The sequence below is a fragment of the Dipteris shenzhenensis genome, chromosome 17 (genome assembly GCF_047967505.1).
Source record: "Dipteris shenzhenensis isolate YYH24624 ecotype China chromosome 17, Dip_SZ_1.0, whole genome shotgun sequence".
Classification (NCBI taxonomy): Eukaryota; Viridiplantae; Streptophyta; class Polypodiopsida; order Gleicheniales; family Dipteridaceae; genus Dipteris; species Dipteris shenzhenensis.
The window spans coordinates 52,490,321-52,508,725 of NC_141612.1; the positions used below are offsets into that span (position 1 = coordinate 52,490,321).

General features: G+C 46.3%; 1 protein-coding gene across 3 annotated transcripts in view; it reads right to left on the reverse strand.

Moving 5' to 3' along the window:
* The window catches only part of LOC147892283 (anaphase-promoting complex subunit), a 191,470-nt gene that overhangs the window by 15,258 nt on the left and 157,807 nt on the right, over positions 1-18,405 (reverse strand). The window lies entirely within an intron of this gene.

The window sequence follows — 18,405 nt, forward strand, 5'->3', positions numbered from 1 at the left end:
TCTCAGGATGCTACCCCTGCTCTTACTCAGGTTAATCCTCAGAATGAAGCTCAAATGCTAAACCCTGCTTTATCAGACGCAGCTTTTTCATTGGAAGATACAGATGTTGATTTAGCTTCTCTGCCTTTGATGTCTATGCCAGAGTTTTCTTCTGTCCAGGATGCAGAAGTACCTTTTTTACTGGAATCTTTTCATCCCATGTTACAATAGGTTTTTGACCCTCTGATTCAAAAATTTCGGGTACCAGCCTATATCAAGAAGAATCACAAGGGCAAAAAACAGCTTGTTTTTATTGATGGTGTGGTTTCATCACTGCATCAGTTTTTACAGAGCAACAATTTGAAGCTGGAGGATGCTGTGTTTGATCCTCCTCCAGCTTGATATGTAACTTTTTACTTGGCTACCTTATGACTTTTGCTCTGAGGTTTTACTTGTAAAATTTTTCCTTGTACTTATTGGTGGGTTTTTACCTCTTTTGAGGTTTGCCACACAGAAATATAAAGATTTCACTTTTTAAAAAAAGTGTGTGTGAGAGAGAGAGAGAGTGTCAGTGTGTGTGTGTGTGTGTGTCCCTCAAGCAGCATATGTGCAATTTTATTTGCCTCTTCTTCCCTGATCTTTTAAGCATTTGGCTTCCTATATGTCCCAGGCTATGGAGATATTTTGGAAAAGCAAATCTCACAAAAAGGCTTTGCGACTACTTCCCATGCAATCCGTTTGTTCACCTAAGACTCATGGGGGGCTGAATATTCTCAATCTTAAGTTTCATATGTTGGCAAGAAAGAGCACCATGATTGCTGATTTTTTTCAGCAAAAACAGCCATGGGCTATTATGTTAGCAGCTATGTGTGGAAACATGACGTCCCATGCATATGGACATTGGATTACAGATCACTGGGAAGCAGTCATGACCACATTTAAGGGGAAAATTCCTGGTTGTCCTGTTTCAACTGCTTTTATTCATGATTGGAAGAGAATTCTCTCTTATGCTAAATGGACAGATGCTTCTTCTCATCATGGTAATTCTTTTCGCTTGGAAAGCATCCATTGGAGCAAGGTGTTTGATCGCCTCTCGCTTTACAGGCACCTATTAAAGCATATAATCTTATGAAATTGGGCATAAGATTTGTTGGAGATGTTGTGGATCAACAAGGTTATATGCTTTCATTTCCACAAGCTTGCAGGACATTCCCCTTGGGTCTGCATCATAGGTCCATTTGGAGAATACTTACAACTATGTTGCAGCCATTTGTTCCTGTTCCTCCACTGTTTGTACAGGACAGATTGCTGGACTGGAATCTGACTTTCTTATCTCCTGCTACCTGTTCACTTTCAATGCATAATCTGGCCTTCTCGATGGTCTACAGATTTCTTCTTCCACCGCCATGGATTGATAAGCATGCCAACACTCTTTGGAATTTGGATAGGCCTTTATCTTGGTAGCAATCACGACTCAAGAAATTTTGGAAAGCCAAATTGCCATTGAAACAGAGGCTTTTCTTTTGGAGATGTATAGTGGGAGCTTTTTCCATTGGGGTGAAATTGGCGGCACGTCGCATTGCTTCCCCTTCTTGCCCCCGTTGCTCTCATCACCGCGAGACAGCTCCCCATCTATTATGGTCTTGCCCGCACTCTCGGATATTGATCACTCATGTCTCTCATTTGCTGCGGCTTCGGTTTCCCTCTATCAGACTTGGGAAACTCTTCTGGATGTTTGGATGCTTCTCATCTCAGATGTCCCCATTCCTCCTTTTCTTTCACTGGACTCGTTTTTGGGTACTATGGACCATTTGGACACAGAGATTGCATTCTAGGATGGGACAACAGTTTCCTCACGCATATGCTTTCTTCAGAATGTCCCTCAAGAAATCTTTATATGATAGTTATGCTGCGAGGGACTTGGATGCTACTAGCCTTGAAGTGTTTTCTGACTGTTTTTGAGTTCTTCCATCAGGCTCTCTTTTGGAGTCTAATGTCATGTACATTGATCTCATGTTAATAATATAGTTACTGGTTTCACAAAAAAAAAGAGTGTCCCTCAAGCATGTCTTTATATGTTAGTTATGCTGCGAGGGACTTGGATGCTACCAGCCTTGAAGTGTTTTCTGACTGTTTTTGAGTTCTTCCATTAGGCTCTCTTTTAGAGTCTAATGTCATGAACATTGATTTCATGTTAATAATATAGTTACTGGTTTCACAAAAAAAAGTATGTGTGTAAGAGAGAGATTGGGATGGCGAGCTCAGCCTCTCCCTCATCTGTCCTTGTACCTTGCCCGCGGCCTGCTGCTGTTGCTCCGCCTTCTTCCGTACCTTCTCCGTCAGCCCCTATACATGGCCCGCTGCTGCCCGTACCTTCTGCGCAGCAGCCTCTGCACAGGCCGCCCCCAGCCGTACCTTCTTTGCCCGTCCCCTCGGCGCTCCCCTCTGTTGTTGCCTCTTCCTTTGCCTCTACGCAGGCCGTACCTGCTGTATGGTCGTCCGTGCAACCTGTACAGTCGTACAGCCTCCCCCCTTCGTACAGTTTTCTTCATCCGTACTTGCTCCCATGTCTGTACAGCCGGGTTCGGTACAATCTCTTCCTGATGTCTCTTCCTCCCCTCTTCTTGCTGCTCCGACAGATGGCTCTTTCGTTTTCTCTGCTTCAGCCCCCCCTTCTGCCTCTGTTCCTCCTGCACGTGTCTTCTTTCGGTGGAAGCGTGGTGCTTTGCCTCCCTCCACTTTGGTTAAATCAGCAAAGCTGGATATTGCTGATGGTCCTTCGTCTTAAGGTACTAGGTATTTGCTAAGATAAATAGATCACCCGTATTGTTACAGCATGATGCATTGTATTGCTTCATGTGTGATTAATTTTGTGCATCCCATAAACCTGGAAGCCATCATATATTTATTATCAATTGACACAATTTGTGCATCGAATTGTTAGCCAGCTACACCTTTTTGCATTCAGTCATGACAACTAAAACAGTGTTAGCATATTATTGCCAGTTTTCTTCCCCCTGTATATTCATTTAAAAATTCCATTGTTATATTCTTTTGGAAATATTGATCTCTGGCCACGGCTTTATGAGCACAAATTTGGACTAAATGAGTTCACCATGGCCAGTTTTCAAAGTTTACTGCGCTACCTGCGTTCTGATTTGATCAAAGGTATCCTGCAAAATGGAAATTTGCAACGTCAAGATTGAGGAGTAAATGAAAAATTAAAAATAAAATATTAGCTTAGATAATCAAATGTGAAATCTATGTACTTGAATTGCATTCTTATCCTTAAGCATTGCCCTTAATAGACACAATCCAGAAGCGTGCTATGCATTTTGTCAATCATCTCCTTTTGTTGGTGAGATTTGGAACGTCCATTTGAGCCTTTAATTTCCTAGGTGTTAGGATTTGTCACTTGGGACATGTTGAATTGTGTGCATCCCTCAAATGGGTCTTGCCATGGATAGGACTTATTGTGCAGTTTGCCCATGGTCCAATACTTTGGCATCTAGTGTGTTTGAAATATATGCTGCCAGTTATTTTTCCTTATTTACAAGGCATAGTGCTCGTATCCTGATTTCAACTTCATTCTGGCCATACTTCTTTTTTTTTTCCAAGAAAAAGACTTCTATTAAGTAAGAGAAAAAACCCGCGAGAGCAAGCTCAAAGCGGAATACATCATGAAATCATAAGGATAAATTAAAAACCCCCTCAGAATGAGGTGGAAAACAACCAAGGCTGAGGCTGAAAGTGCCACCTCAACCCTGTAGTAGTCTCAGAGAAGAAAGGAGAATCCTTCCATTCCCTAAAGAAAGAAGCCCTCCTAGCTGAGGCTGCACGGGAGTCTCCTTGCATACCCGTCCATACGGCCATCAAAGTATGTACGGTGTCTGTCCAGATATGTCTGTCCAGATACTAGCCAATGTGTGCGAGGGATGAACGTGAGTACCCTCCAAAGCCTCTGTGCATCTGGCTCTCCAGATATGCCAGGATGCTATGCTCGCTAGAATCTCCCAAGAAGTATCCACAGAGGCATGTACAGCTGTAAAAGGAAGGTGTGGTACCACATCCAACGAACAGGACTCAATCCGATGACGTCGAACCGAAATGGCCCGAGAGGAGTCAACTCTCTCATAGAAAACCTGAGGTCCTGTAAGAGAAAGCCAAGCCACTGAGCCCCATGTCATAAAAAATGGGGAGTGGGCAAAGTGACTGAAAATCCTGGCTACCCCCATCCAAATCATCCTCGCCTGTCTGCAATCCCATAAGCAATGCTGAATAGTCTCCGAAGCAGAAAGGCATCGAGGGCAAGTAGGGTCGGCTCCGAACCTGGACCTCCAAAGGTTCACTGCAATCCCACCATGGATAGAAAGCCAAAAGAAGATAGTGATCTTTATATTCCTGTGGGATTTCCAGAGTCTCCTCCAGAAGCACCTCTGCAGATCTGCAGTGATATCAAAAGTCTCCCAATGATGAACTCTGGAAGGTCTCCAACCTCTACTACTGAGCTGATATCTCCTGGCATTACTGACTGTGTAATGAAAGAAGGGGATGCTCTTCTCTCGATGCCCTGCCTCAATCCACTCCCACTCTCCGGGGTCCCACTGCAAATACCTGATGGGAACTCCCTCATATAGCCAGAGCCTCCAAGACCCGGTGGAGAGTAGCCGAGGGTCTGGGTCTAGGAACCACTCTGAATCTGATCCCTGCACAAAAAGACCTACAACCCTGATAGGCTGAAAAGCAGACTCAAGCAAGATGTTCTCTGTGGACCTGAGCAATCTGCCACCATCCTAGACACTAAAAACCAAAGCATCCTCCTGTGCATCTCAAAAGGCCAAAACTTGAAGCGAGCCCAAGTGGAGGAAGTGAGTGGCATATCATCTGTGTCTACCCAAACCTCTGGAAGGGCTGCCTCAATCTGCAAGATCCTCCCTGCACTCCCTCTGAGATGTCCTGTCAACCTTGATTTGGTCTCCTCTGGAAGCCTGCGGAAAGCTTTCCAAGACCCCATAGAAGATGCAGGTCCCCTCTCCCACCTGGACCACTGCATGTAGAGTGAGGCACCCAGTGGTCTGCCATGATCATCTAAAATACTGTCATTCCACATGATGGGTTGCCTATCAATCTCTTCCCGAGAGGAAGGAGGAATCCTCCGAAGAGTGCTTCTGAAACTAGCCCAAGCTTTCAGAATGGCAACCATAAGAGGGGACGAAGGTGATCTGAGGTGTGCTGTGGTAAAGATCCACCTAACACTGCTCATCCAATCTCCTCCTGAAGAAGGTGTGCACCTCTGTTTGCTGCTGATAAGAAAGTCCTTCCACGGTTCCTGCCCTGGCATAAGTCTCCGCACCACCATCTTGCAAAGTAAAGCTTTGCACTGTAAATCTGGATCAATAATATTGAGACCCCCTTCCTGTGTAGGGAGGATGAGGGTCTCCCAAGCCACCCTGGCTAAGGCATCTGCTGTGCCATCAAGCCCACTCCAGAGAAAGTTTCTGATCGGTCTTCTGGGCTGAATGATGCAGTCCCTAGAACGGCACCAGCATGAACAAACAAACCAGGCCGTGGCCAAGAGGACCTGGTTGACCACCACAACTCTAGAGGCAAGATCCAGCTTGGCTGAGCTCCAAAAAAGGAGCTTCCTCCTGATGCTCTCCAACACGGGAGCAAATTGCTGCGTGGTAGAAATATCCAAGCCGACCTGGCAGCCCAAATACCTGATAGGCTCACCCGTCTGAACCCAAGTGAATCCTATGTCAAGCCCCCAAACTGGAGTGTCCTCATCACTGATCCAAAAGCCATTGGATTTATGCCAATTTATCTGCGCCCCTGCCACCAAGCAAAATAAATCCAATGCTCTCCTGAAAGAAGTGAGCGTCTGTGGAGTGGCATCCAAGTAAACTGCTGTGTCATCTGCCAACTCACTGTCAAGTAGCTCCTCTTCCCTTCTGATGGGAAGTCTCAGCCCAAAGATGTCAGCTTGAGATCTAACATAGATACTCATAGCTTCGGCCACGAACAAAAAAAGGAAAGGAGCAAGGGGGCATCCCTGACGGACTGATCTCGAAATCTGAAATCTCTGACCCCTTACCCCACCAATAAGTACCTGGCTGTGGGCTGATCTGTACAAAGAGGAAACACCTCTGATCCAAGCATCAGTAAAGCCAAAGCGTAGAAGGGTGCCCTCCAAAAAACCCCAATCTACTCTGTCATAAGCTTTCTTAAAATCCAAAAGTAGAATGGCAAGATTCTGGCCACTCTGCATGGCCCACTCTGAAGCTTCCCAGAAAGAAAAAATGTTATAAAAAATGCTTCTGCCATGCACAAATCCCGTCTGAGTGTCATGAATAAGATCAGGGAGAAGTGGCTGCAATTGGAGGCTGATAGCCTTGGCCAGAATCTTGTAACAAGTCCCCAGAAGTGTGATAGGCCTCCACTAGGACACTAAATTTCTGCAACCTCCTTTTGGGATAAGGTGGATGAGACCCTCTGTAAGCGACCCACGCATCTCGCCAGAGTTCCAAATGGCCTACAGGTCTGAAGTAATATAGTCTCCAATCATCTCCCAAAATGCAATGAAAAAAGACGGGGTGAGGCCATCCGAACCTGGGCACTTGCCCTTGTGAAGGGCTGAAAGTGCAGTCCTGAACTCTGTGTTGGTGAAAGGTGCATCGAGTAGAACATGCATACCCGGATTCACCAACACAGGGATGCTCTGCCAAATAGCCTGTCTAGCATCCTCTCTATCATGTGTCTCAGGATCAGCAGTAAGAAGGGTGCCATAGAAATCTGAAGCTATGCGTAAGACATCATCAGGCTCTGTCTGTAAAACCCCATGTGAGTCAATAAGCTGGGATACACTCTCTCTACTATGTCTAGGGCCAAGAGTAGAGAAAAAGTGTTTATTGACTCTACCACCCATCTGAATCCAGAAGGACTCCCGTGCATGAAAGGCATACTCTGCTCTTTGATCAAGCAATAACTGCTGATGAGCCCTTGCTGCAGCAAGGCGCTCCTGAATCCAAGCATTTGAAGGTTGTTTCTGCTCTTCCCTCTGCAAAGCTGCCAACTGCTGGCGAATACCAATCTCATGTCTGAGAATATCTCGTCTCCTGGTACAAGCAACTGAGCGGTAGAAGTCGCTAATACCAGAAAGGGAAGCGGCTACATGTGATGGATATGGCTGCCCACCCTGGACATGAGAAACCCATATCTGCAAAAGGCATCTGGAATCCTGATGCTGGCAGACCGGCCTCTCAAGTGAGGCTCTGAGATAGCCAACACAACAGGAAAGTGGTCTGAAGTGGAAACCCCAGCAGCAATGCATACTGATCCACCTCTGTCTAGTGCCCAGTTATCTACATAGAATCTGTCAATGCGTGCATGAATAGGCATCTGCTGCCTCCTGTTCGACCAAGAGAACAGGAGGGACTATGGCTGAATAAGAAAGGCATCATCACACCAAGTATCTCTACCACAGAAGTGAAAAAGGAAGGCATCCCAAGCTGCTCTCTCCAAAGAGTGAAGTCCGCCTTCTCTACCCCCTTTTTTTTCTGACGGTAACTCGACCATGTTAAAGTCACCTCCAATCACCCATGAATCCACAGTGGGGGCCCAGGAGAGCAAAGTCTTCCACATAAGGACACATTCCCCTCTAATGTTGGAGGCATACAGGTTAAGGAAACCAACCTTACGCCCTCCAATCAAAAGAATAATCCACTGAGCTCTAGAGGGAATAATGACTCTGTGTCCAACAACTAAGGGGAGAACCGACTGCGAAACTGAAATAGAAGTGCCCCCCCTGGTGCCCAAGGCAGGCAACCAAAAAGTATGGCCAGAAAGCAACTTGCCTGACTTGGCACAATCTCTAGAATCCAGCTTGTGCTCTTAAATAAATAAGATATCAATGGAACCCCCAGTAACACCTCGATGAAGCTGATCCCGGATCAGCTGTCTACGGCGACGATGTGGGACGCCACCTGGGCCCTGTATGTTCCAACTGATAATCCTCATCGACGGGAGGATGTAGAGTGGAACACCTTACCCGACCTAGTGGCGGAAACAAACCCCTCAACAAGGGAAGACCTCCTGCTCGAGGAGGGAGGGATGAAACCAAGTGGCGGAAAATCAAGAGGGGAAAGAACCCTGCCACCTAAAGAAGAAGCCCTGTCAACAGGAAACCCAATCACTGGCTCCCTAAAAGTAGCGGGCACAAACTCCTCCTCTGGGAAATCTGAACCATCTGCCAGGGCTGAAAACGAGTTCCTGTGAAGCAAGCCAGACACCGGAGTGCGAAGGATCCCTTCTAAGGGAAGAGGATCAATAGTGTAAACCATCCCCTTCCCCCTATCCAAGGGAGGAAGTGAGGACTGCTCTCTATCCTGTGTTTGCCCAGCCGCGGAGACCTCTACTACCTCAAGAAGAGCGTCTGGCACCGCTGGATCTAGGGAAGAAGCTGCAACCGGGGAGGAGGTCGAAGCTTCAGCGTCTCGGACTGTGCAAGGTGAGACTGGAGGGACAGCTCGAGGTGAAGCAGAGTCCACTAATGTACCCTCGTGAATTGAAGGAGGGATCTGCACACGTGCCGGAACCCACTGGAGAGCGTCGCGTGCCCCTGAGGTAGGTGGGGGTCAAGGAGCAGGTGATGGACCTGTACCGAGGAGCAGGTGCTGGACTTGTACCACCACCATCCTAAGGAGGACCGCCATGTGAAGGTCGAGGAGCAGGTGCTGGACCCGTACCACCCCTCTGTCGAGGCCGAGGAGCAAGTGCTGGACCTATACCACCCCCTTGTCCCCCCTGTCGAGGCCATGGGGCGGTAGCTGTACCAGAGGGCTTCTTGGGCCTTTTCTTCTTCTTGGGGCAATCCCTGCCAGAGTGTCCAATGGTCCTGCATATCCTGCACTGGTCCTGTCTGCCTGAAATGTCTGCCTGAAATCTCTACTCTCTGGCGCAAAAAGGAACCATCCAGGCGCTGGATCATAACATGATCCATCTTGAGGTTAGGTTCCTTACAGAGGACCCTAACTCTAGGTACCCCATCAGCCTTGGTTGCCTCTGCTGCAATCAATGGCAACCCAGGGAGGGGTGGGATCTCAGCAACTGCGCCAAAATGCAACCCAATAACAGAAAGAAGTCGATGGTAAACTTGGGGAAGCCCAGGGAATCTAATGAAGAGCAAAAAGATTTCCTTATCTACCTCCACTGGATCGAAACCAATATGAAAGGCTTCAAAGAAGATCTTCCTGTGTCCCAGATGTAAAAACTCAGCCGTGAGCACAATGCTCGCAGCCTCTGGAGTGTCAAAAACAACCTGGAAAAAAACCTCGTCCCAGAAGACGAACATCTAACAATCGTGGAGTGAGGCCTGGGGGGAGAGCCGCAAGCATCCAGTCTCTGGCTTGGGATCTGGAGGGGTGAGACCCGAAGATGCGTGCTAACAACGTGGTAGAGCATTCAATCTCTACATCCTTCTTGAGCTGCTGCAACTCATCTTTAGAAAAGGTAATAGTTTTCGCGGCCGGTGGAGGTGGAGTAGGATTGGCTGACGGAGTATCCATCGCCAATCGAGGTGAGGAGGCCGACTCTAACAAATTGGAGGCTCCTTCCGCTCCAAAAAAAGCTGCGGGAGAAAGGGGGGTAGAAAAAAGGGAAAGGAGGTGAGGAGGGAGCGGGGGGAAGGGGCGAGAAGGGGAGGGGTAAGGGGAGAGGCTGAGAGGCTGAAGGGGAGGGGGGCAGGCTGAGAGGGAGGGAGGGGGCAGGCTAGGAAGAGGAAAGGGAGAGGAAGGAGAGGCAAGAAGGGGGCGGGCTGAGGGGTAGGGAGGGGGTGGGCTGAGAGGGAGAGGAAGGGCAGGGAGGGGCAGGGAGGGGGCGAGGAGCAGGCTGAGAGGGGGAGGAGAGGGAGCAGGGAGTGAAGGGAAGGGGGAGGAGAGGGAGAGGAGGGGGCGGGCTGAGAGGCAGAGAGGGGGCGGAGAGGCAGGGAGGGGGCGGGGGAGCAGGCAGGGAGGGGGCGGAGAGGCAGGGAGGGGGCGGGGGAGCAGGGGGCGGGCGGAGAGGCAGGGAGGGGGCGGAGAGGCAGGGAGAGGGCGGGGGAGCAGGCATGGAGGGAGCAGAGAGGCAGGGAGGGGGCGGGGGAGCAGGGGGCGGGCTGAGAGGCAGGGAGGGGGCAGAGAGGCAGAGAGGGGGCGGGGGAGCAGGCAGGGAGGGGGCGCGGGAGCAGGCTGAGAGGGGGAGGAGAGGAAGCGGGCTGGAAGGGGGCGGGCTGAAGGGGAGGAGGGGAAGGGAGGGAGTGGCTGAGGGAGAGGGAGGGGCTGAGGGCAAGGGAGAGAGGGAGGGACAGGCTGAGGGAGAGGGTGCAGCCTTCTGGCCATACTTCTCATTTTGGAAGAGGTGACAATGGCCTTGTCTGAGTCACTTTGGTTCATCAAGATGACATTCCAAAGAGTCCTTGTTCTGCTTTTTTGTGATATAGCCAGATTGCTAGCCAGTGTGGAGTGAGGCAAGCGCTAGGTGGCTCTCTGAAACAAACATGTACTTGGGAGATGCTTTCTGTGGAGCACATCAATTGGATACAACTTGTCTGATTGCAGGCGGTTCTTACTCTGAGACTTTTCATAGAGAGAGTCCTCCAAAGACTGAAGGCAATTGTTGTTGCCTCACCAAAGAGGATGGCATACCTATGCTGCCTTTTTCCCTTATGGTTATATTTGGTTATCATGTGATAATGATCACAATTCTACTGTACTCTAGAAACGGTGGTCTCTAGCTTCAAGTAATAGCAAAGGTTTAGAGTCGCCTATTGCAAGTTGTGGCCTTTGATCTTTCATGGAGCCAATGATTGAGACTTTGCAATGGTTTATGGCTAGAGACCTTTGCTATTTTAATGTATCATTTTCATCCCAACTCGAGAAGGCCAATAATGGAAACACGACCATCAATGCTAATGCATGCTATCATGATTCGTTATACTAGAGAGATTATGTTACAAGCTCAGATCGGGACAACTCAGTGTCTTTGATGTGGAGATATTTGGTTGCCAATCATGTCTTGCTGGCAATGGTATGTTACATCACATCTTGCTGGTGTTTCTCATGCATATGCTATTGTTTCGACTCTCATGATTCAATGAAATTTGATTGACTACGTTATGCATTTGAATGAGATAGAGGCATGTAGCTACCTTTCAAGAGTGGTTTTGAGTACTTGCAGAGGTATCATCGTCAACCTGCGGCTGCTTGTGCAAAGAGGCTCATAGTGAGCTACTAATGTTGCGTCTAGAGCTAACACACAGGTTCAAGGTGTACCTGAATAAGCCACTCAAGAGTGGGCACAACAGACACAAGTAGACAAAAACGAGACCTAAAGATTAATGCTTTCCCTTGCTCGCACAACGCATGCAAATAGGACTTGTATCTTTCACTCACTCTCGCCCAACTCACAGACAATTAACTGGTACAACAGTAGAGCTTGTAGCTCTCCTCCACTCCCTTCTTGTACTTCTTCACTCTCTCTGTCTTTGAATGAAATCCTTCCCCCCTCTTTCTAGGGCCATAGCTAAGAGACCACAGGACCACACATACCGACCACCGTCAATGCTCTGTCACAGGTTTTACACCACCACAACAGCCTCGCACATCGCTGACCCTCTCTTAGGCTTGTCATCTCTTCCCCCCTCTTTCTAGGGCCATATCTAAGAGACCACAGGACCACACATACCGACACCCATTAATGTTCCACCACAGGTTTTACACCGCCACAACAGCCTCGCACATCGCTGACCCTCTCTTAGGCTTGTCATCTCCGCCAGCTTACAAATGACCGCCACAGTGCCGCCAGCCCCCATCCTCTTCATGAGCTTAGAGCATTCTCTCTTTGATTCGGTATTGCTATGATTATGAGATTTGTTTGCGTATTCGTCTTGGGTGTTGTGCCTTCTTAGAGGCTCGATCACTCAGCTCATTGTATCAGGGTTTTTTTAGTCTCATACACCCTTTTGGTCTTCTAAAGACTTTTAATAAACTCTCTCTTTCTTCACATGTAGAGGGTTTGCGAGCCTTGGACTTCTTATGGACAGATTGCCACCCTTTCACACTAGTGTCTCAACTCTCGAGGCCCCATCTGTAAGTGTTCACTTATCCTGAGGCAAACTGGGTCATTTAAGAGGATCTTGTACAGCATGCAAGACCTGGTTAGCACCTAGCAACCTTCCGGCAAAGCTCAGCTTTGACAGAGAGAACAGTCCACAGGTCTCATGGGAGGGTTCATTGACTCAGCTGGCGACACCTGGGCCCACCTTACCTATGCTTTGAGAATCTTGATTGGGCAGTTTCATGCTTCTTCTCACAGACTACGCATTGAGGTGACACACGCTGAGGGCATCCCTCACAAGAGCCACATTTAACTCTATGCACCATGCAAGAGGTTGAGTCGAAGGAGCACTTTGCTTTCCGATGTCTTGTGTATTATGAGATCCGATGACATCGCTATTGTCTATTTAGAGATGGTTCGAGAATCCTCTCCGGTTGAGTACAATGCCATCATAAAAATGGTACTTGGTAGGTCTTCCAGAAGGGATAATGCAATAGGCACCAAATAGGTTTATAAAGTCAAGACGGGACAGTATGTTAATACAAGGCACAGTTAGGTATGCACATTGACTATGAGGAGACCGTTGCTCCTGTAGCCAAAATGACCACCATTCGTACCCTCATCTCCATTGCAGCCGGTTATCATTGGAAAAAAATTCAAATGGATATTAAAACTGCTTTCCTAAATCGAGATTTGACTGTGGAGGTTTATCTCAAGCAGCTCAAGGTTTTGAAGTACCAAGATAGGAACATCAGGTATGCTGTCTCAAAAAGGCACTCTATGGATTGAAAGCAAGCCCCCAGGCTTGGTATCATTGTATACATGCCTATTTCTGTCTCAGGTTTTCCGAGTGGTCCCATTTAAAATAATCTCTATGTTCTTCAAAGGGGTAGTCCTTATCCTGTATGTTGAATACGTCTCATGGGCAATAATGCGGATTCAATTGCAGCAATACGAGTATATGACAAATTTGGGCTTATTACATTATTCGTTGGGCATTGAATATTGGCAGCAAAATGTTGGTATATTTATATGCCAAGAAGATCCTTGAGAGGTTGGTATACAGGATAGTAAACTAGTAGCAACTCTGCTTGAGTCTCATCTCAAGTTGAGCAAGTTTGATGAGGTAGAGCCTTTTGATGTCACTTTATATCAAAAGGTTGTGGGAATCTTGACATAATCGTGAAGCACTAGGCCAGACATTTCTTTTACCACTAGAGCTCAAATACTTGAAAAAAACTCATGAAACATAGTGCACAGGCATTTGATATGCCAATAAGAAGTGAGAGCTTGAAATTTGATTCTTGAAACATGTTACTAATTCTAAAAATTAGCAACACATCATTGTATATTCAAGAGTCAATGGTGACATGCTCATATTTTAGAATTGAGAAAGATACATAAATGATGAATCATGGATCGTGATTCATGTCATTGTATCACAAGAGTCATGACAAGTCACAAGAGGTTCAAATTTCAAAGCTAAAATGATATCAGCTAACACTAAATAGGTACTCCAATGTTGTTGGAAAATATCAAAAAAGAGTACATAGCAAAATATGAAAGTACTAAAGTAGTCAAGACTCAAAACATGAAAGTACTAAAGTAATCAAGACTCAAAACATGAAAGTACTAGAGTAACAAAAAGATTCCTTAGTCTGAACGGGCTGAAGAGCCTATACGGGATATGCCATACAGGATATACAACCCCAACAGGTTGCTACAACATGTACGGTTGTACGGACAAGCTACACAACATGCATAGAGGGACCTTAAGTTCTAGTTCTGCTCGGATGATCCGCAGCAAGCCGCGGGTCCCACATCAAATAGCAGGTCACATAGGCAATTGTTTATGCAGCATATCTTTACGTACCATGGCATGCCGACATCTATTGTCAGCGACAGGGATCCTCACATGCTGAGTCTTTTCTCGAGGGGACTGTTTAATAATTTGGGTACTACACTAAAGTTCTCATCCGAATTTCATCCACAGACTGATGGACAGTTAGAGCAAGCAAATTCAATGGTGTTGGATATTTGAAATGCTATGTCTCTAACCATAAGGATCAATGGGACCAATATTTACCTTTGGTTGAATTTGCATACAATAATATAGTACATATTGCCAGAGAAAACGCTCCATTTCAGATTGTTGAAGGAGAAAGTTCTGCCTATATTGCATACCAAAGATAAAATCTTTGAGGCTGATAAGTTTGTGGAGAATTGGGATGAAGCTTACAAAAAAATCAAGCTTGCTCTTCAAAAGACTTAGGAGAAGCAAAAAAAGGCCGCGGATAAGCATCGTCGAAATTTGCAGTTCACAGAAGGCAATTATGTGTTGCTATGTTTTGTTAAAGGCAGGCTGAAAAACGCAGAGGGAAAGACAGGCTGTACCCTAACTTGAGCCTACAGTACTATGGGCCTTTCAAAGTTACTGAAAAGATAAATGATGTGGCTTATAGGTTAGAACTGCCAGATGGTTGGAGAATTCACAATGCCTTCCACGTGAGTCTCTTGAAACCATTCTATGGTGCTCTTCCAGAGGATATGCTTGCTGAGAAACTCCCTGAGGTTGAAGAAATGGATGAGCTCCTAATTCATGAGCGGATCCTGCAGCATAAGGAAAGAAAAGATAAATGATGTGGCTTATAGGTTAGAACTGCCAGATGGTTGCAGAATTCACAATGCCTTCCACGTGAGTCTCTTGAAACCATTCTATGGTGCTCTTCCAGAGGATATGCTTGCAGAGAAACTCCCTGAGGTTGAAGAAATGGATGAGCTCCTAATTCCTAAGCGGATCCTGCAGCATAAGGAAAGAAAAGTTTGAGGTACAATATCACGTCGCTACTTGGTAAAATTCAAGAATTGTTCTTCACTGCATGCGAAGTGGTTGGAGGAGGGGGAGCTGGCATATGTACCCCAATTTTTGCAGCTCTATCTCGAAGCTTTTCAGCTTGAGCCGACCTTGGTCGAGGCTCTGTCAAGTTCAACAGGGCATAGGTCCGGAGTATTGCCTCGTACTCAAGAGGGAGGTAGTTCCTCCGACTTCTTGTCACGGACAGGCCCAGATGTCTAGAAGTTGCTTGGTGACACTATATGTTTCACCTGAGGTATTGAGCTGATAATATATCTACCGTGGGGCTTCTATGACTAGTGTACTAGTCACTTGGATGTATTTTGCATTGATGTATGATTTGGTATCCATGGCTCTACTCACCATATATGAATTGTTGGTTTTGAAATGCATGTGAACATTTGTGAATCTGATCAATTCTCTTGTTCATGTATTTCAGTGAATGGCAATCGAAGTCGATTGCCTTGTGTCAAGAGGGAAGTATTTCACAAGGACTTGAATTCCAATGTAACTGAATTTATGCATGAATACCTTGGCACGGGAATTCCAAAAGTCTTGGTACCTGTATCAAGCTCAAGGAATTAATCGCTAGTGATCCCAAGAAAATTGTGCGCCTTGAGGGAGTTTTCTGGTGATCCAAAAGCGTGGTAAAAATCCATTTGCTATTTGTAGCTTGAAATCAGCCAATTGTTTGCAGGGGCGAAAAATAGCCCAATTGAGGTGCAATTAGAGGCCAGGCTAGATCAATGGCAAGCAAAAAGTGTCCAAGAGAGATTTTGTCCACTTTGGTGCATGTAGGAAGCTGCAAGGGCAAATTGCGATTGATTTTCTACTATTTCCAGACTGGTCCGGGGTAGATGTGGGTAGGGCGAGTCGATTCTGGGGGTTTGCAGGCAGTTCTGGAGCATGTTCTGCATAGGAAATTTCTTCTGGGGTAGGACTCTGGCTGTTCCAAGTGCCAAGAGGCAGGGCGATCGCATGCAAGGCTCAACCTTGCTGTCTCTAATGCCAGGGAAAAGAGGCCATTTCACCAGAAGGGGAGTCTGGCTGTTTCAGGGACCATATGACTGGGCGATTTTCATTTGGAGGTGTTTTCTGCTGAATTCCTGGTCTGGTAGCAAGGCAAATTGGCTCTGGGGCTGTGCAGGAGCTCCTCGAATGTGCTAGGTCAGGGGCGATTTGAACTGTGGTAGTTCTGGGCTGTTTCGGAGCTCCTAAAGGCTGGACGAGTTGCTTTTGGGCCTTCCGGGCTGTTTTTTACTGGCTGGTCTATATTTTGTTGATTCCTAACAGAGACCAAGCTGTGGGTGCCGTGGTTGGTCTGTTGCTGGGCAATTGAAGGCTGGTCGTTGAGATTTTGGACTGATTCCAGGCTGGGGCTGCTTTCTAGGTGATTGTGTGGTGAGATTACTCGCAATTTGTCAGCTGGTGTGCCTTGCTGCGCATTGGAATCCACTGGTTGTTAGTGGAGGGGCACCATAATAGCCAAGGTCTGAGTGTTGGTCTTGCTTTCGCGGGATAGATGCCGTAACAGCTAGGTAGGGCTGAGATTGTTGGGTGATTTCCCTTGTAAGCGCTGGAGGCAGGTTGTTAGAAGGGGTTTTTTCCGGGGATTGGATGCCTTTTGGTTATGATTGGCTGAGTTCGCTGGAAGCAGAGGTTATGCTGTGATTTGGATGCCTACATGGCTTGTTGTTATCTGTTTTTAGTGAACTAAATAATAAAGCAATACCACAAGGGGCACCAGCTGATTTGGGGCCAATCGGTGTACTATGTCTTCGAGCAGGAGCATTCTAGCTCCCTTATGTTTTGTTTTCGGTGTGGGTGTTTTGCCAATGGGATAATACTTGCTAAGTTGTGATTTTACCGCCCTTATTTTATCATAGGCCACTTGCATTATGACAATGAAAAATTTTAAGCTATATAACTTCACCAACTCAGATTGGAGAAGTGATTTGATGAACCATGTTCTACTTTTCACCATTTTCTCATTGCGATATGCTTCATCTTAATAAGAAACAACCAGCAGTATCTCTCTCATGGAGTGGAGCAAAATACAAAGTGCTACTGCTGTTGATCAGGATACAAAGCAGAATATAAAGCTGCTCAAGAATGCATGTGGTTGAGGAAGTTGATGGTAGACATCGCTCATTTAGAGGAGCATTCATCGATTCTCATCTTTTTTTGGTCAGCCAAAGCTGCATTGGCATTGCCAAGAATCGCCTTTTCTATGCTCGCATGAAGCGTATTGAAATCATTATCATTGCATAAGGGGGCCTATAGAGGATTGTACTATGGACCTCATTTACCATCTCATGTGGAACATGTGGCTGATATCTATCCGAGAGCCTTTAAAAGAGAGGTTTAACATCTTCCAAAGCGTCTTGGCAAGAGACACAATGACAAAATCTCAAAGGGGATAGTATTATTTTACTTTTACTCCCATAGGACAAACATGTGAAACGATGGTACCTTAGGTGCAACTACATTCTCTTAGTTGAAGTGCTTCCACTAGGACTACTTCCATTTATTCCATTGAGGGGAGATTTCATGGATATTACAATTGAATACTTTGTAGGCTATTGTGGGTTGTGATAACCACTAGTTTAGCAAAATGTTCTCTTTAGAGTTTGAGTGCTATGTCAACAAGTTAGGGCTTCTATACTTTAAGTTCTTAGTTTGCTATTCTAGCTATCTTGCATTACACTCGGGCATTTTTGCACTCTTTGTGTACAGTGGCTTTCAATTAGTAGTTGGATACTTACTATCAGTTTAGCTAGTTCTGCCACTATCAAGAAGCTTGACAGCAGCCAGATCTTTGTCTGCACCATCCATGTGTTACCATCGGAAAGATCCACTCTAATTCTGATTGATGGCTTATAAGAGCAGCAAAATCAACATGTGCACAAGGAGTTGCATGCAGGACCCAGGTTCCTGAAGCCTGTCATCTAATTACCTTCTAGGAGATACAGGAGGGCTTCCTCTTTATTTCTTGGCCAGGGGGTCAAGAAGGGTCTCCTCATTCTTAAGGCTATTACAGCCCCCTCATGTATGTGGAGTTTGGCCACTAAGCTGAGCCACATATCCAATGTATCCAAATGCATCTCACACGAGGATGACCTCAGCACTTTTAGCAGCAATTTCCTTTACACCTCCTAGCCAGATAGACAGCTTGGACATCATATTGTGACAAGAATAAGATCCTTGTTCATGACAGCAAGTGAAGAAAATAGCCAGTGAATAGAAGTCCGATCTCTTTAAGGTAAGTTGAATACACAGACGTTAAGGAATTCAGAAGTAAGGCAGTTGTAAGGATTGAGACAATAACATCCTCACATTTCAAACTCTCACATACAGAAACAGTTAAATGAGTGAATCATGATTCTTGCATATACAACAGATGTTTGACAAAGAGGAAGACCAATGGAAAGACAACGCAAGAATCAAGTTAGCGCAGGAAGAAATGGGACATTTTCAAGGAA